Source organism: Megascapheus bottae, chromosome 28 (genome assembly GCF_031878675.1).
Source record: "Megascapheus bottae isolate mThoBot1 chromosome 28, mThoBot2.hap1, whole genome shotgun sequence".
NCBI classification, from domain to species: Eukaryota; Metazoa; Chordata; class Mammalia; order Rodentia; family Geomyidae; genus Megascapheus; species Megascapheus bottae.
The window spans coordinates 9,851,863-9,868,042 of NC_143536.1; positions in this window are offsets into that span (position 1 = coordinate 9,851,863).

Consider the following 16,180-nt stretch of genomic DNA (forward strand, 5'->3'; position numbering starts at 1 on the left):
TAGCTATGGGTAGGGGCTTTGAATCCTCCCTTAACCACACCAATCCCCAAGATGGTGGAGGGGGTGAGGGGGAAAGCATCAAAATACCACAATGCCTACTGCTCCAGTCTGAAGGTGTTTGGCACTAAAACAATGCTCAGCAAAACCTATGTCTTGCATTCATGCCTCTCAATCCTGTGCCGTGCCTGCGTGCTCGCAATTTGTGACACAGTTGACTTCACATGTATTTTGGCAATACTGAAGTTCGAAGTCTGGGCTTTGCTGGCCCAACAGTCTCATCTTCCTATCCTAACTACTTCCCAAGTAGTTAGGATGATAGGCCTGAGCCATTGGTCCCCAGCAAATGCTTTTTAATTCCCCCCTCCCCATACTGTTCTATCAGCATCAATGAGTTATACAGGGAATTTCATTTTGACGTGTCCATATAAACATCCAATATACCTGGATCAGACTGAACTCTTCCACCGTTCTCCCTCCTCCCTGTGCCATTTTCACATGTGTACATGAAGTATTCCCACCATCTTTCCCCCTATCTGTCCACTCCCCTCCCCTACACACTAATGCCCACACTCTTGACAGGATCTTTTAATTAAAAACAACAACAAAAAAATAGGTTGAAACAGGAAGCTGAGATTCAAGACTGGAGCTGTGAGCCTGCAGAGTACAAAGCTAGGGCCATGGACGCATCATGGCTTCTGAGAACCAGCAGGAAGCTTGGTGGGGGCTCTGAGATTCTTAGCCCACTGCTGAGCCAGCGTGATGAAGGCATTTCCCCACCAAAATACACCCCCTAATCCGACATTCCAGAGACCTGGGGGGGTCTTCCTTTGGGTTGGCAGCCAACTCCGCCTCATTCTGTATTCTTCTGGTGGAGAAACCACAAGAAAAGGGTAGAAAACTCATGCGTGAGTATGACTTACAAGTGAGGGGAAAGAACATTCTGGAAGCTGCTATGAAGCCTTTGCAGGATTGACACACGAGTTTCAAGAAGGTCAGGCCAAGGCTGTACCAGGCCTTTCAGCAGGAAGGATGGCTGCCTGGCATGGGGAGATCAGCTCTGGGTCCCTGCATGGACCCACCCACCATCTCATTCTTAAGGAAGAGAATGCTGGGCCAAGTGGGCATTATGGGCAGAAGATCAGGCAGGTGGGGTCTACTATTATCAGCCCCAATGCCATGACACAGAGTGCTAGACAAACAGTTGGTACAAAATGCGTGTTGTTCCTAGAATAAGGAAAGGGAGGGTGCTGGAAATATGTCTGTGTGGGTAGATACACACATGCACACACACACACACACACGCACATACAATGTAGATCTATGCACACATCCATTCTTGCACACACACACACACACACACACACACACACACACACACACGCCTTCCCCTCACCCCTGAATGTGTGCCTACACACACAAATTCAAGAGCTAATGTACATCACATCACACAACAGCTCCTCATGTGCCCAGACACAGTTACAACCCCACTACAGCAACCCAGGGGAAAATCAAGCTGTCAGTTTATTTATCTGAAAAGGTCCCAGTACCTGCACATGGTAGGGGGACCCTGCAGGAGGCTGGGGCCTGGTTGTCATGGAGCAGGCACTCCTCTTTGTCCCCACAGGCAGACTGGAGCCCCAGAGAAGGATCAGCCCCTTTGGGCAACTCAAGTGAGCCCCTGGCTTCTCAGCATGGCCCCCACGGTGTCACCCAGCCCGTGGCTCTCAGTGGGTGCCCAGAGCATTTTACCTGAGCATGCAAATGCCTCTCCACCCACATCCTGGAACCCCAGATCAAGCAACTAAGCAGAGAAAAGTGGCAAAGGGAGAAAGGAGGCTCAGATACAGGCTGTCTGCTACTTCCTGATAAAGGCTTTGCCATGCCCTCGGCTCCACTGTTTCCCCAGCCTGGAAGTGGACTGATGGTCAGTGAGCACAGAGCATTCAAACAGGACCTGATGTGTGGCAGAAAGCTCAATGGGTTTTTTTGGGGGGGGGATTTATTTTTCTGCCTATCCTGGGAGATGGAGAAACTAAGGCTCAAAAGTGATGGCCCAGAACCATGGCCCTAAAATAAAATCCACAAAGCAAAGCATGAGCGAGGTTGAGGGGGCGTGGCTCTGTGAGAGGCGGAGCCAGGACGTGGGGGCGTGGTTTCCACGAGGGGGCGGAGGCGTGGTGGTTTGTGGGTGTGGCTTGGAGGGGCGGGGCTCAGCTGGAGGGGCGGGCTCAGTGGTAGAGCAGTTGCCTAGCACTGCAGAACAAAGAAGCAAAGAAAGATACACTGGAGACTGAGGAAGAAGGACAGCAGCAGCACCCTGTAGGAGCATAAGGGACATCACAAGCCCACCCGTGTCTGTGTAGTGGACAGGGCCGTGGCTCCTAGGTAGCCCCATTCTGGTAGATGAGGAAATGGTCCCTGCCAGGGGTAAGTGACCTTCCCAGGGTCACACAGCTAGAAAGAGCACAGTTAGTACGGTTGGGTTGGGGGCTGGCCAACCCTCTCCAACATAACCTCAAGGGGATCCAGCTCCTTTCACCCATCTCAGAGATGTCTGGCTCCCCTGCCCTCCCTCACCCCCCCCCCCCAGCCAGTGACTACCACTATGATTTATGGCTCTCCTGTCAGGCACCCCAGAGACATAATTAATTTGTTTCTGCTGGTGGAAGCCTGCCCAGACCCTCACCTCCAACACGGCCTCTGCTCCTGGCTCGGCTGGCTGATCGATTCCCAGCTTGTCGATGGCGCCAAGGAGTAAGCTACAGCCGCAGTAGATTCGCTTAATCAGGCACTTGCTCAGAGCAGCCCATCTGACAATTTTATTGGGTCGAAAGCATCATATTTCAGAGGCCTGTTTGCACCCTGGGTTCTTGTTCCTAGATGGGCCCAGTGGATGTTAAACCTGCAGTTTTATGTATTACAGAAGGGAGGGCTAGGCTCCTTCCCAGAGGGAGGAAATTTACAACTGCTGTGCAATGATTAGTCCACTTGCACAGGGTCTCCTGTCAGCCAACCTGCATTTATTGGGCTCCATCTGTGTGCTTAGCTGTCAGGAGAGGATGATGGGTAATAGTGCAGTGACCGTAGTCATGTGATACTTAATGATAGGGCTATGTTCTGTTAGGTGACTGTCTTTGGAAACATGGCACAGGATGGTGCAGGTCACCCAGTGAATGTGGCCTCTTGATGCAAGCAAGGGACAGTAAACACGACATGCACAAGGCATGTGCAGGGACTGGACTTGAACTCAGGGCCTAGGTGATTTTGACTGTTTGGTCATTAATTGGAGATAAGAGCCTAGCAGACTTTCCTGCCCTGGCTTGAGGTTTCAGCTAGTTATCGTTTGTTTATTTTTGCCAGTCCTGGGTTTTCAACTCAGGGCCTGGGCACTGCCCTTCAGCTTTCTCAAGGGTAGCACTCTCCCACTTGAGCTACAATACCACTTCCCGCTTTTTCTGTGTGTGTCGTAGGCTTTCTGCATGCGAAGCAACTGCTCTACCACTTGGCAACACTCCTGGCCCCTAGTTAGTTTTTTTTTTTTTTAATAGCTAGAAAATAAGGTCTAAAATAATGATGGAAAGTAAGTGCACAATTGAGTTACATGACTATCTTTAAGTACCACACGCTGTATGTCATGCTACCTGCTGTACTTTTACACAACTGGCAAACATGCAATCAGCACCCCCCACCACCTCCCCCCCCCACACACACATAAGGAATGCACAGTGCTTTGCTGTTGGGGACAGCTGTGTCACCAGGTGATGAGGACTTGTCAACTCCTTGGATGAGATCGCTGAGGTAACTGCTGTCCAGCATTGACCAAGAGATTACCATGTAGTCCATGTCTGCATAACAGCACATGTGTAGCTAACATTTATTTTGCCCTTACTGTTTCCAAGGTATGGTTCAACTAGATTGCAGCCAGACTAATGAAATTCATGAGAGGGTCTCTTATAGAGGAAACCAAGGCGACGGGAATGAAGAGAACTGCCCAGGGCATACCCCAACAGCCAGTGTGCAGGAAACTGCTCAAATCAGGGCAGCACTAACCTGAAGCCTTTGAAGCCTCAGAGCTTTTCCCCGGATTCAAAATCTCTGCAGATCCAACCTGAATAGAACTGCTCTTTCTTTAGGTTCCCTGAGTAAAGTTCAACACATATTGAAGCTTGAGAAAGCACTCTGGGGCAACTGTTGAAATATTTAGAAGAATGCTTAAGCAGGAAAAGATGCTCTGAGTTCTGAAAACCTGCCTCAAAATTCAGGAAGAACACTAACAGAGAGGCCATTCGAATAACCCAGATAAAATTAGGTGTCTGAACAAGAACTTGATTTGCTCCTGTTGCTCCCAGAAAAACTGGGATCACACAAGAGCCCCAAATCACTTTGGCCATCTGAGGGCAGCAGGCACTAGTCTTTCCCTGCGGTATGTCTGGAGAAATGGGGGGGGGTTAAAACCTAACACAGGCCACTTATGGAGAGGTTCATGAGGCTCAGATTTCAAAGGTCCAAAGATGTGGCATGGCATCAGCTTGGTTTCTGGCTCTGTCACTTCTGGCCATGGATACCAGTGGCACAGCTTGCACAGGAACATTAGCCAGGAGTCTCAAGAGCTCCACCTTCTGGTGGCAGAGCCCCCCAGTGACCTAAAGGCCTCTCGGTTGGCTCCACCTCCCACCGGCTCCTAACAGAACAATTATGTGAGCTAAGGTTTTCCATCACCACGGACTCTAGGGAAATGCTGGACCCACAGGTGAGCCACAGCGGCAGTAGCGAGGGAAGTAGCAGTTCCACCAGCAGAGCTGGGGAGCTTCAAAGGGCCTTAAATGAACTCATTCAGCAATGACCTGGGCAGGTCCTTGATTCTTCCTGATGCGAGATGGCCCCTGTCTACTCTTTGACAAATCACTTTGAAGCCCAAAGCATGAAGAGTGGAGAGGTCAAAGCATGCAGAGTGGTCGGGTCAAGCACGCGGTAGGTGTTTATCAGAATGAATGGAATAGAAAGCTCCAGTCCCCACACCCACTCCATGCGGTGGCACTGAGCATGCGTTCCATTCCCACCCAAGTTAGCTCTGTAGAAGATGCTCCTGAAATTCCTCCCTCCCTTCTGGCTCACATTTACAGAAACCCCAAGATCTGTTCTAAAAGGTCCAGTGTTATGCAGTTGAGGAGGGTAAAAGGAGTTGAGCTGTAGGGGAACATCTAAATTCCAATTTCATGTCTGCCTGAGTCTGTGGGTTAAAGCCAGTGAAAAGTATTTTTATGAATGAATGTCATAAGCATGCTATTGACTTTTTTTTGGCCAGTCCTGGGGCTTGAACTCAGGGCCTGAGCACTGTCCTTGGGCTTTCTCAAGGCTAGAGCTCTACCACTTGAGCCACAGCACCACTTCTGGCTTTTTTTCTATGTACGTGGTATCGAGGAATTGAACCTGGGTTTTCATGCATATTAGGCAAGCACTCTACCACTAGGCCAAACTCCCAGCCTGCTACTGGCTTTTTTTTTTTAAGCTCTTAAACATTTCCATGAATGACCTCATTAAACCCATGAGTCAGGAACCATTATTGTCCCAATTCTACAGAAATTCAAAAGGCTCAATCCTTGTCCATCCAAGACACCCCCAAGTGCAGTCAGGAAAGAAAGAATAGGTTTGGGCTATTAAAACGTGAGCCTGCCCAAAGCCCTACACTCTGACCAGAAGAGCTGAAGGAATTTAGAGACATAACCATGGGCCCAGGAAGTACTGAGTTGCTCACTCTAAGCCCTTGTGAGTCAGCAGACAAACAAGGAGGTGCTCCCCCCCTCCCCACAACAGCCCTCCTCTCCTGGTGCCATGAGCATAGCACAGGCTCTGAGTTCAAATCCCAGCATGTGCAGCTGACATCCCTACGGGCTTTGGGCAGGCCCCACAGCCTCTTCGCAATTGTTTCTTCACTTGGTAGGTGTTTATCCAGATCCCCGGCCTAAGGGATTCAGAGAACTGGATATTGGTACCTAATATCAGCCATCTGGAAAAGCTCCTTCCAACTTTATTCTGAAATACACCAAAAGAAGAATAGAAAAAGGAGAAGATGAGAGAAAGGAGAAGGAAGAGAAAGAAGAGGGGAAAGAGGATCAGTCAGTCGAGAGATGCCATGGTGAGTAAAGATAAATGGAATGGACATGGTAGGATGTAGTAGTGGATAAAATCTTTCCAGTTTGCTATAAGTTTGAAATATGAGCATTAAAAATTAGTGGGGAGCTGGACACGGGTGGCTCATATCTGTAATCCTAGCTCCTCAAGAGGCTGAGATCTAAGGATCATGGTTCAAAACCAGCCTGGGCAGGAAAGTCCATGAGACTTTTACCTCCAGGGAAACTACTCAGAAAAAGCTGAAAGTGGTGCTGTGGCTCAAGTGGTACAGTGCTAGCCTTGACCAAAAGAATCTCAGGGGCAGCGCCCAAGCCTCAGTACTAGCAAAAAAAAAACAAGGTAGGTGGGGGAGGAGAAATTTCCCAACAATGGATTCTTCTTGATGCAGGACTGTTTACTCTGATAAATCACCCAAACCAAGAAAGGAGTAAAGAAGAGAAATATCAGGCAGTCTTAACATGGACCTATCCCTCTTCTCTTTGCATTGTCCTCTGGTCTGCAGAGAAGAACCTTACGAGGCCCTTGGTCACTATGTCACTTGCAGTAGTAGTACTATAGTGACCACAGATAACAGGGGACAGATAGAAATGCAGACTCTGGGGCTCAAGATCGAGCTCGAGGGGCCTGCTACCCAATCCATGCTTTGGGAACCATTGTCATCCCGTTTCTCTCCATTCTGCTCCATCTGTCGGGCAGGATGAGTCATTTCTGCTGTAGCAAGAAAGAGTCCATTTGTAAGTGGCCCTGTGAATCATTATCTCTCAGCAAAGGCTGCCAGCAGCTCGATCTTCCCCAGTTCACCCTAATGAACTTTCTATCCAGAGGACAGGGTCATGAGTGAGCATCAGACCACACTGGTAACTCACCCTGAGCCAGGGAGGGACAAGGCCACACCACTGGCCACATAACAGGGGTCACAGCTAGCACTTTACCTTTTCATCAAGAGTGCCCAGGAAACAAGAGGACACCAGGCGTCCATCAACGGTGGAAGTGGGGAAAGCCAGAATATATCCTGAAGCTCATTTATTCCCTTTCTAAGCTATAGAACATTAACTTAACCGTTTCTTTGTAGAGTTCAAGGACCAAGACTCTAAAACCCAGTTTTCGTAGGGCAGCTGACCCCTCATAAGGATTGACTAAGTTGTTGAATGAATGCATGAGCAGATTTACGTCTGCCTGAATGGATTGAATGCACAGCGCAAGGCATCCCTTGCTGAGTCAGTTCTATGTCCAGTTCTGGTAGACAGTTTGTGGAACCAGCTGTAATTTCTCTCTCAGTCCACACCTCTGCGTCCTCTCCCATGAAAACATGGAACCTGTTTTCCATGCCCCTGAATTTTGCTTGTCACAGTGTTATACAGGAATTCAGTCCCAGAAAAACAGAGAAGCCACATTTTGAGAGATTGAATTGGTAGTCTTTATTAGAAAGCCAGTGACCCAGGTACACTCCTGTCTCAAAGACCTGCAGCTGCCTTAAATACATTTAACACTGTGAGAAAACTGAGCCACCAGGGTAGGAAAGGAAAGAGCAGAGACACAATACCAACAAATCAGATCAACTCTCCTGGAGAGATGACATGGGACCCCATGGAGTGTGAAGGAGAGCCACGAGACGAGCCATGGCCTAGCGGTGCCGGAGCTGGTTGGAGCCTAAATAGGGTCATGGTCTGCCAGAGCCAGCCGGCAGCGAACCAGGATTCCTGTTTTAGGGGGTGAGGACTTGGAAAAGAAGAAGACAAGAAAAAGATGGGGTCGGGAGGTGTGCAGCTCAAGTCAGCAGCCCAAGACTATAGCCTAAGGCTGTGAACTTGAGACTGTAGGGCTGTTTATTTCTAGTTCCAATCTGATAAATTCTCTTAATACCAAGAAACTGTCAGGGGTTACATTAGCACCAAAGGGTAATCAAGTCTCAGATGAATTAAGCAGAAGATGGTAAAGCAATAATACATTTGTACCAAACGGTAATCAAATCTCAGCAGAAAGATAAAGCAATAAATCAGTAAAAGCCAGGAAGTTCACAATGCTGACTACATAGCTCAAAGTTCACAGGCATGGCGTCGTACATGACAGCTCATTTCTTTGTATGGTTATCTTACTGAGTTATGCAGATTCATGGATCATTCTGACTCCACACTCTGGCTTTCAACACTGGTCGGGGGTAGGGGCACAGGGGACTCAAGAGTGTCTCGCATTCCCCAAGTCCCTGCCCCTGCCTCCACGAATTCAGGCACACCCATCCTCTGGGGGTGAGACTTCACCTTCCTCCACCACGAGGACAAATGGCACCAGTTCAAGGTGGCCCTGCCCCCTTAGCATGACCCTATTTAGGTCCCAATCAGCTCAGTCACCATTTTGTGCCATGCCTCAGAGTCTCCAGATTCTTCTCAGCTCACCATAGCACGCCTCTTCTGTTGTCCTTTGGATCTGATCTGTTGAGGTTGGTTTTTCTGCCTTTTCTTCAGCACCATCATGGGTCTGTTTCCTAAGAGTATTAAGCGTATTTGAGGCTGCAGGTTTTCTGGGGATATGTGTCCACCTACAGTCGCAGGTTTTCTAAGACTCCCGATTTGACCTGTCAACATGTGGCTTCTCCGTATCTCTTGATCATATCCTCCTATAACGAGACATTCACTGAGGAGGTGGAGGTAGAGCACAAGGAGGCCCAGGCAGAGACCAGCGGAAGAGTTAACAGTGTGTGGTTGGTATACAATGGATCTGGAGACATGCCTGGCAGCCCAGGATGGTGCCAGGAGAATTCCCATCATGCCTCACACTCCAGTCCGGAAATCTCACCTCTCAGGCCATTGAGATCTTCCATTAGCCAAGCTGGAGATGAAAATAAATTCTCAGGGTAACACTGGGGAAGTGATTACCAGAAAGTATCTGAATGAAGGGGAATCATTCTCTAGGATTTTTTAATTAAAACCTTCAACCCAAGAAGCCTGTTAATTTTTAGCTTCTGCAAGTGGTTCTTGCACCACTCGGCACTCTGCTGCCTGAAGTGGCAGCCTCTGATCTCTCTAATTTGTGAGGTACTTGTGCTTTGGGGGGCAGGCGGGTGATCACCACCAGGTACAGATTCTTGTTGGAGTTTTGCAGCCAGCAGGAGGCTGGAGGAAATCCAGGGGTCTCTCTTAGCCCTCAGATCCCCCAATTTCCTCTGCAAATTAGGTTCATTTAAAGGGGAAAAGAGAAGTACAGTCCCAGAGTGATTAAGGAAGAGAATATGGAAACAATCTGGATGCTGGAAGTGGTGGCTCATGCCTGTAATCTCAGGTATTTGGGAGGCTAAGATAGGAGGATTTCAGTGCAAGGCTAGCCCTGAGCTAAAAAAGCAATGCACCAACCTCTTGTATGAAAATTACTTGGAAAATAATAGGTGCATATACACTTGTGTATGTACACAAATTTGAAGATTGGGAAGAAATACATTCAGGTTGTTTATTTTTCTTTCTTGTGTTGTAACTATAAATGATTAGAGCTTTCTATGGTTTCTACAATTCGCATATGTTCTGTCATCATGAGAAAAAGGCATGCCTTCTGGACTTTTTTTTCTATTCTGCATACTCTATCTCCCCATCTTTGCTCGTGACTTGGTGCATGCAGTCCCCTGTCTCGGCTTTCTGAATAGACAGATGGTATTTGGTTTGTTACCAGTGTGCTGGAGAGCTCTGCTGTTTTCTTCAGCATGCATGGGGCATTTCATTTTTCTCCCTGGAGAATGGTTTCTTTTTCCTCTCATGCACAGATTGAGCAATCCTCATCTTCCAAATGCGTGGAACTGGAGGCATTTCCTATATCTGATTTGGGAATATTTGCATAGACATAATAAGAACTCTTGGGGGAGGGGACCCATGGCCCCACTTGAAACTTATTTGTTGCAAACACACTTTCTCTCCACAGCCTACGGAGAACCTTACACAGTAACAGTGCAATAATTTAGAGGTGTGCAGATCAGACAGGGAATTGCCCACTGGTGGCATTAGTCCATGCTTAAAGCATTGGATGGCAAGAAAACAGAGAAGCCACGTTTTGAGAGGTCGAACTGGGAATCCTTATTAAAAGTCCAGCAAATGCAAGTGGCCTCTTGTCACAAAGACCAGCAGAATACACTTAACACTGCCAGAAAACTGAGTCATGAGAGCCAGAGAGGAAAGAAAAAGCAGAGAAATGATCCCAACAAACCAGATCAGCTCCAATGGAGAGCAGAAGTGGGACACCATAGTGACTAGAGAAGAGCCAGGACACAGGACACAGGACACAAGGCATCAGGTAATGGTGCCTTAGCTGGTCAGGGCCTGAATAGGGTCAGGTCAAGGGACAGGGTCACAGGAGCTTGAGAGCTGATGATGCAAGATGGCGCCAGTTAGTTTCAGCGTCTGTACTTCAAAAGCAGTAGGTTTGGGGTTCTAGATGACAGAAGTGTTCCTGGTCCGGGCTTGTTCACATGCTGAAGGTGTCAGGTACACTGCCCCTGAGTCCTCTATTACTTCCTGTCACCTGGTTGGTGGAGTGTGGGGAGGGGCTCCCTTCAAGGGGTGAGAAAGAAAGTCAGCTCTTCATCTTCCAGGCCCCAGGGGCCACCTGGGCGCTGCACCTGGGTCCTGATGATGTGAAAAGGTAGAGGCAGTCTCCCTGGGCAGAGCACAGCCTGAGCAGCCCGGCACCCCCTCCTCCTTCCCTCCCTCCCCTTGATCTACACATGGAGGGGAGGACATCTCCCTTCTTGCCTGCCCCCACCCACCTGTGCTCTTCTCAGAGAATTCCAAGACCGGGAGCAAGACACTGGGAGAACACAGCGTTTCCTTCCCCCGGGAAATTCCCGTGCGCCATTTGTCTCCTCGTGGCGCTTTCAAGAGAGAATTTCTGCCAGCACTAAAAACATGGCTTTGGGTTCCTTCAGGGAAAGCCGGTATGTTCGATGCTATCGGAGAAGTGAGTCAGTGAGGTTCACTGTTCCATTTTGAGCTCCTTCTATTTCTATCGCTTTCTTACTAGCAGGGAAGAGTCTGTCCACAGGGCTCTCTGCTGTTTATGCCACAGGCCACCCTTCCAGAGCTCTGTCTCCTCCATCCGTTCATGTGTGCTGGGGAACTGTCCAGGGCCAGGCCTGCATTAGGGTCTCCCCTCCACAGTGGATGATCGAGGAGGTGGCTGCTGTCTTTCCAGCTTCCTTCACTATCCGTCAAAGTTTGGTTTAGCATTTGAGGCTGGGCTGAGGGAGAAGGAAAAAAATGGGTATTAGCAACTTCACTCAGAGCGGGTGGGTTCCGTACAAAACCCCGGAATAGTGCTAGAAGGGGGTCGTCCAGCCGTGGCTTCAGGCTCAGCCATCAGAAGAGAGGAGGCCAGCCTCTCAGCACTGCCCAGATGCTTTTCCTCAGCAAACCACCTCCCGAGCAGGCAGCCAATCACTGGCTCCTGGCTCCCCACAGTTGTGTATTTCAGGAATTTGGGGAGGGGATAAAGGGGGTTGGGGAAGCCTCCATGTCTAAGGCCCCATTGGAAATGACCTTGGAGGTCTAGGGAAAGAGAAGCAGGGAAGGCCTCCAACGAAGAAGCCTCTTCCAAAAGCCTCAGGTGCACAATCACCCCTCGGGCCTTAGGAATTACTCTGTACCATTAGGCTTTGTTTTTGTTTTTTTTTTTTGATCAGTCATGGGGCTTGAACTGAGGACCTGGGCTTTTTCACTCAAGGCTAGTGCTCTACCACTCTGAGCCACACTGCCACTTCTGGTTTTTGGATACGTTGAATCTGTCCACTTGTACTGAGAACAAAACTGTAACTCGGATTGGTGTGGCTCCAGATCACATGCCCTGCCCCTGTCCATCTCTAATCACTGCTGATTGGACAGAGATAGGCACATGACCTAAAGGCAACCCTCATTGAGGCTGCAGCCACAGGGCAGTGCACAAGGGCTTTGAAAGGGTCTGAGGGTCAGAGCCTGAGGGTTTAACTTCTACTAGAAAGAACATTGGTTCCCCACTGATGAGCTTGATTGGAAGGGGCCTCTTCACAAAATACAAGATTAAAGTTAAGGAGGAATTGATTTTTATTGATTGATTTTTATTTACTTGTAGAAGTCCATGGTGAATTCTGTATGGGCAGCAGGTGAGTGTGTGAGGCCTGGGAAAGCCCCCAGCGCTCATTCTGCCCTCAGCGCTAGGGAAGCTGGGGGAAGAAAGGTGAGGGGGGGCTGCCCTGGAGTGCATTGGGAGCCAGCAACCAGGACCATGTTCAGAGTACCACTGGGAGGGAGGGAGGGAGGGAGGGAGGGAGGAAAAAAAGTGCATGGAAAAATGAGATGTGGGGGGGGAATTGTCAGAGAGAAATTTAGAGGGAGGAAGAAAGAATGACAACAGATGAGAGAAAGAAGAAGAGCGAGATGGAGGGAAGGAGAGAAAGAGGAAAAGGAGAAAGAGGGAGAGATGGCAAAACAAAGGTGAAGAAACAGACTCAAGCTGGGACGCCTGAGCTCTTGTGTCTCTGGAGTGTTTTCTTGGCTCTTCTCCATTCCACCTGTCTGTAGAATGAATCTAACTTTCTTCTTTTAAAAGTGCATTTGTGGGTTTGTTTTCTGAGATATTGCAGTGGGTTTCGGATGATGACTAGCTAGCTCTGAAGACAGCGCTGGGTTTTGTCGAATCTTGAGTAGCAGGTCAGCACTCTGGCATCTTCAAGGGTAGGCAAGGGGGGTGGGGTGGGAGAAGTAAGGGTTCTTAGCAAATTGGCATGTGGAGACAGGCAGGGTGAGTGGGCATCCAGGGAGAAGCTGGAGACACTAGTGGACTCCGTCATCCAGTTCTTCTGGTGCTTGGCTGGCTGGCTGCTAGAGGTCTTCATAAATTTTTTTTTTCCTTCTACTGATCCTGTGGCTTGAACTCTGGGGCCTAGGAGTTGTCCCTGAGCTTTTCTGCTTAAGGCTACTGCTCTACCAGTTGAGCCACAGCTCCATTTTTGTCTTTTGTTTTTGCTAATTAATTGGAGGAGGCTTTAACTGCAATCCTCAGATCTTAGCCTCCGGAGGAGCCCGGATGACAAACGTGAGCCACCAGCTCTTGGCTCTTCTTGAAACTTTCATGCATTTATCAAGTCAGAAGAGCATCAGCTAATCTTGAGATCCTATTCTATTCAAACTGTGGTACCCACCTCTAGAAGTTTGCTACCTCAAAAAGCCAGTTGTTACATAATTCAAATCCTGACACTGTGTATTTACCGTCAACACCCAATTATCACCCATCAATATAACATTTATTACTTAATGGGTGGAAATTGCATTTCTGGTGCCCTGTATCTGCATTGGGCCTTGAAGCTAATTGGGATAGAACGTATTCAGAAGTATAATGAAAATGTAAATTCCCCCACATTAATCAAACAATTACTTCCATAACCACGAGACAGCTGATCCTAAACCTAATTAGGAAATAAGCAAAGTTAATCAGTGAACAGACAACATTTGCTAATCATATATGTGTCACAAGGCAAGAAATATTAGGCAATGCCTCACTAAAATTTCTCAAGCCCCAGTCATTTAATAATAACAGCTTCACGAGAGCAATATAGAAAATTTTTATTAAAGCATTTTGTCTGCTGTAGGATCCCGGAGACTGTAGAGAACAAAGAAATATATTACTGTGTGAAATAAATAATTGCACTGCTTTGAAATGACAGAGGGAAGGACTGGGGATGTATTTAAGTGGCATATTGGACACGGTCCGGCACACTCTGAGCTTAATTATCAGAGCTGAGTCCTCTTCAAGTGACAGCAAAGATATAAACCAATGCACGCCAAATTCCTCTTTGCTGCGCCCATCCTCAGGGCCGTGCACTGGGGGATGTGGTTATTGTCTCTGTTTGTGAGATGAAGAAACTGAGGCAACAAAGCACCCAAAAAGCTTGGCCTTCCACACAATTCTTTTTTAAAAAGTATTTAATCGGGAGCTGGGAGTTTGGCCTAGTGGTAGAGTACTTGCCTGGCATGCACACATGCATAGAAAAAGCCAGAAATGGTGCTGTGGCTTAAGTGGCAGAGTGCTAGCCTTGAGGAAAAAGCCTAAGGACAATGCTCAGGCCCTGAGTTCAAGCCCCAGGACTGGCAAAAAAAAAAGGTATTTAATTGTACCAAGGGGTTTCAATTCAACATTCCGTGTGAGTACAATGCAGCATCTGTTGTTTCTAGTGACAGAGTCAGGATTTGAACTTACATAGTCATGCTCCAGGAAAGAGGTAGAGAGGAAGGAGGGAAAGCAAAGAAAGAGAGGAAAGGAGGGAGGGAGGGAGGAACAAAGCAAAAGGAATAAAAAGGAAGGGAAGAGGAGGAAAAGGAGAGCAGAAGAGAGAGAGAGAGAAGAAAGCAGGACCTGGGCTTGAAGAGCAGTCTGAATTCGGCTCACCTCTTCAAGCACCCGAGGGAGCCCCCTTGGGGTTAGGGAGTGACATAGCATGCAACGTCCCAGCCAAGGAGGGGACGGGAAGGCAGGGGCCCTGCTTCCCCACAAAGATCTGTGCCAGGCCAGGCCTGGCCACACTGCGTGTCTGGCTGTGCGGGGTAGGAGACTGAGCCCTGCCTGGCCAGCAGCGGGGTACTCACATGAGCTGCATGGGCACAGACCGGGGCAGGTCACATGCCTGGTGGCCGGCTGATCTGCAGTCCTCTCACGAGACAGGAACCATGGCCCGTTCCGAAGTTAGCCCCAGAGGTTCATGATGCCAGTGAGGTTTATCTGATTTCAGCTTTGCCTTCTTAGCCACATCTGTGCAACAATGAAGAAAACGTCCATCCTCGTAGAACAGCCTTGTGTGGGTGGCTTTGGGGTAAAACCTTTCCCGGGGTCTGTGTCAGCAAACGTTCTCCTCCAAGCTGCCTCTCTGCGCATTGTTCTCTCCCCAGAGTCCTGAGTTATTTATGTCTCCAATGCTTTGCCACCCCCCCCCTCCCCAAGCTTCAGTTTGTCTTGATTTCCTGGTATCTGGACCAGACAGGCAGACCCCTCTGGAGACGCCCTGGAAATGTGGGGACGAGGGTGGAGCCCCGACTCCAGAAGCCAACAATGCTCTCCTTACAACAGCACTCAAAATGGTGTTTGCCTCCTCTGGCAGCAAGTGACCATCTGTGTTCATCCTGGCAACACCAGAGGACACCAGTAAACACAGAGAAGCAGGTACAAGCCTCCGGGTGCCATGCAGAGATGGCAATTCTCAACATTTCAGCAGACAACCCCAGGGTCGCTTTCATTGCCCTGTGCACAGTCACTTTCGAGGCTCCTTTCTATTTTTCCTTCTTGAGTTATTGTGTATTGTGAAGATCCACTCGGGCCTTTCAAATAAACTTCCATGGTTGAGTTGGGGTATTTTTGTTGTTGTTGTTGTTTGCTTGCTTGTTTTTTGTTTTTTGGCAGTACTAGGAAGTGAGCTCAAGGACTGGAGCTTGCTAGGCAGGTAACTCTACCACTGGAGCCATGCCTCTGGCCCTTTCCACTTCGCTTTGGTTATTTTTGAGATAGGGTCTCTTGCTTTACCCCCTAGCCTGTGCTACAATCCTCCTACTCATTCTTCCCATACTCATTGGGGGAAGGCAGGTATATAACTCTTGTATCCTATGTCCAAGAAGAGGTGGAGAAAGGGAGGGAAAGAGGGAGGGAAAGAAGGAAGGAAGGAAGGAGGGAAGGAAGGAAGGAAGGAAGGAAGGAAGGAAGGAAGGAAGGAAGGAAGGAAGGAAGGAAGGAGGGGAGGGAGGATGGGAGGGAGGATAGAAGAGAGGGAGGATGGGAGGGAGGATGGGAGGGAGGAAAGGAGGGAGGGAGGGAGGGACTCTCCTTTGTATATTGTGTATATGTATGCTGATTAAAAATATTCCACATTGGTGCACTTTGCACATTTAAGCATGTGAACAGCCTCTATGTAGTGTTTGTAATGTTATTATTCTAGCTCTGTGTACTTTATTCCAGCCAGCCAGCCTCAGCTGCAGCGTTTGTGTTGGGTTCCCCTTGGCAGGATCCCTCTTTCCATCCTTCCTGCAGCCCCAGTTTCCTCACATGCAGTGCTGGG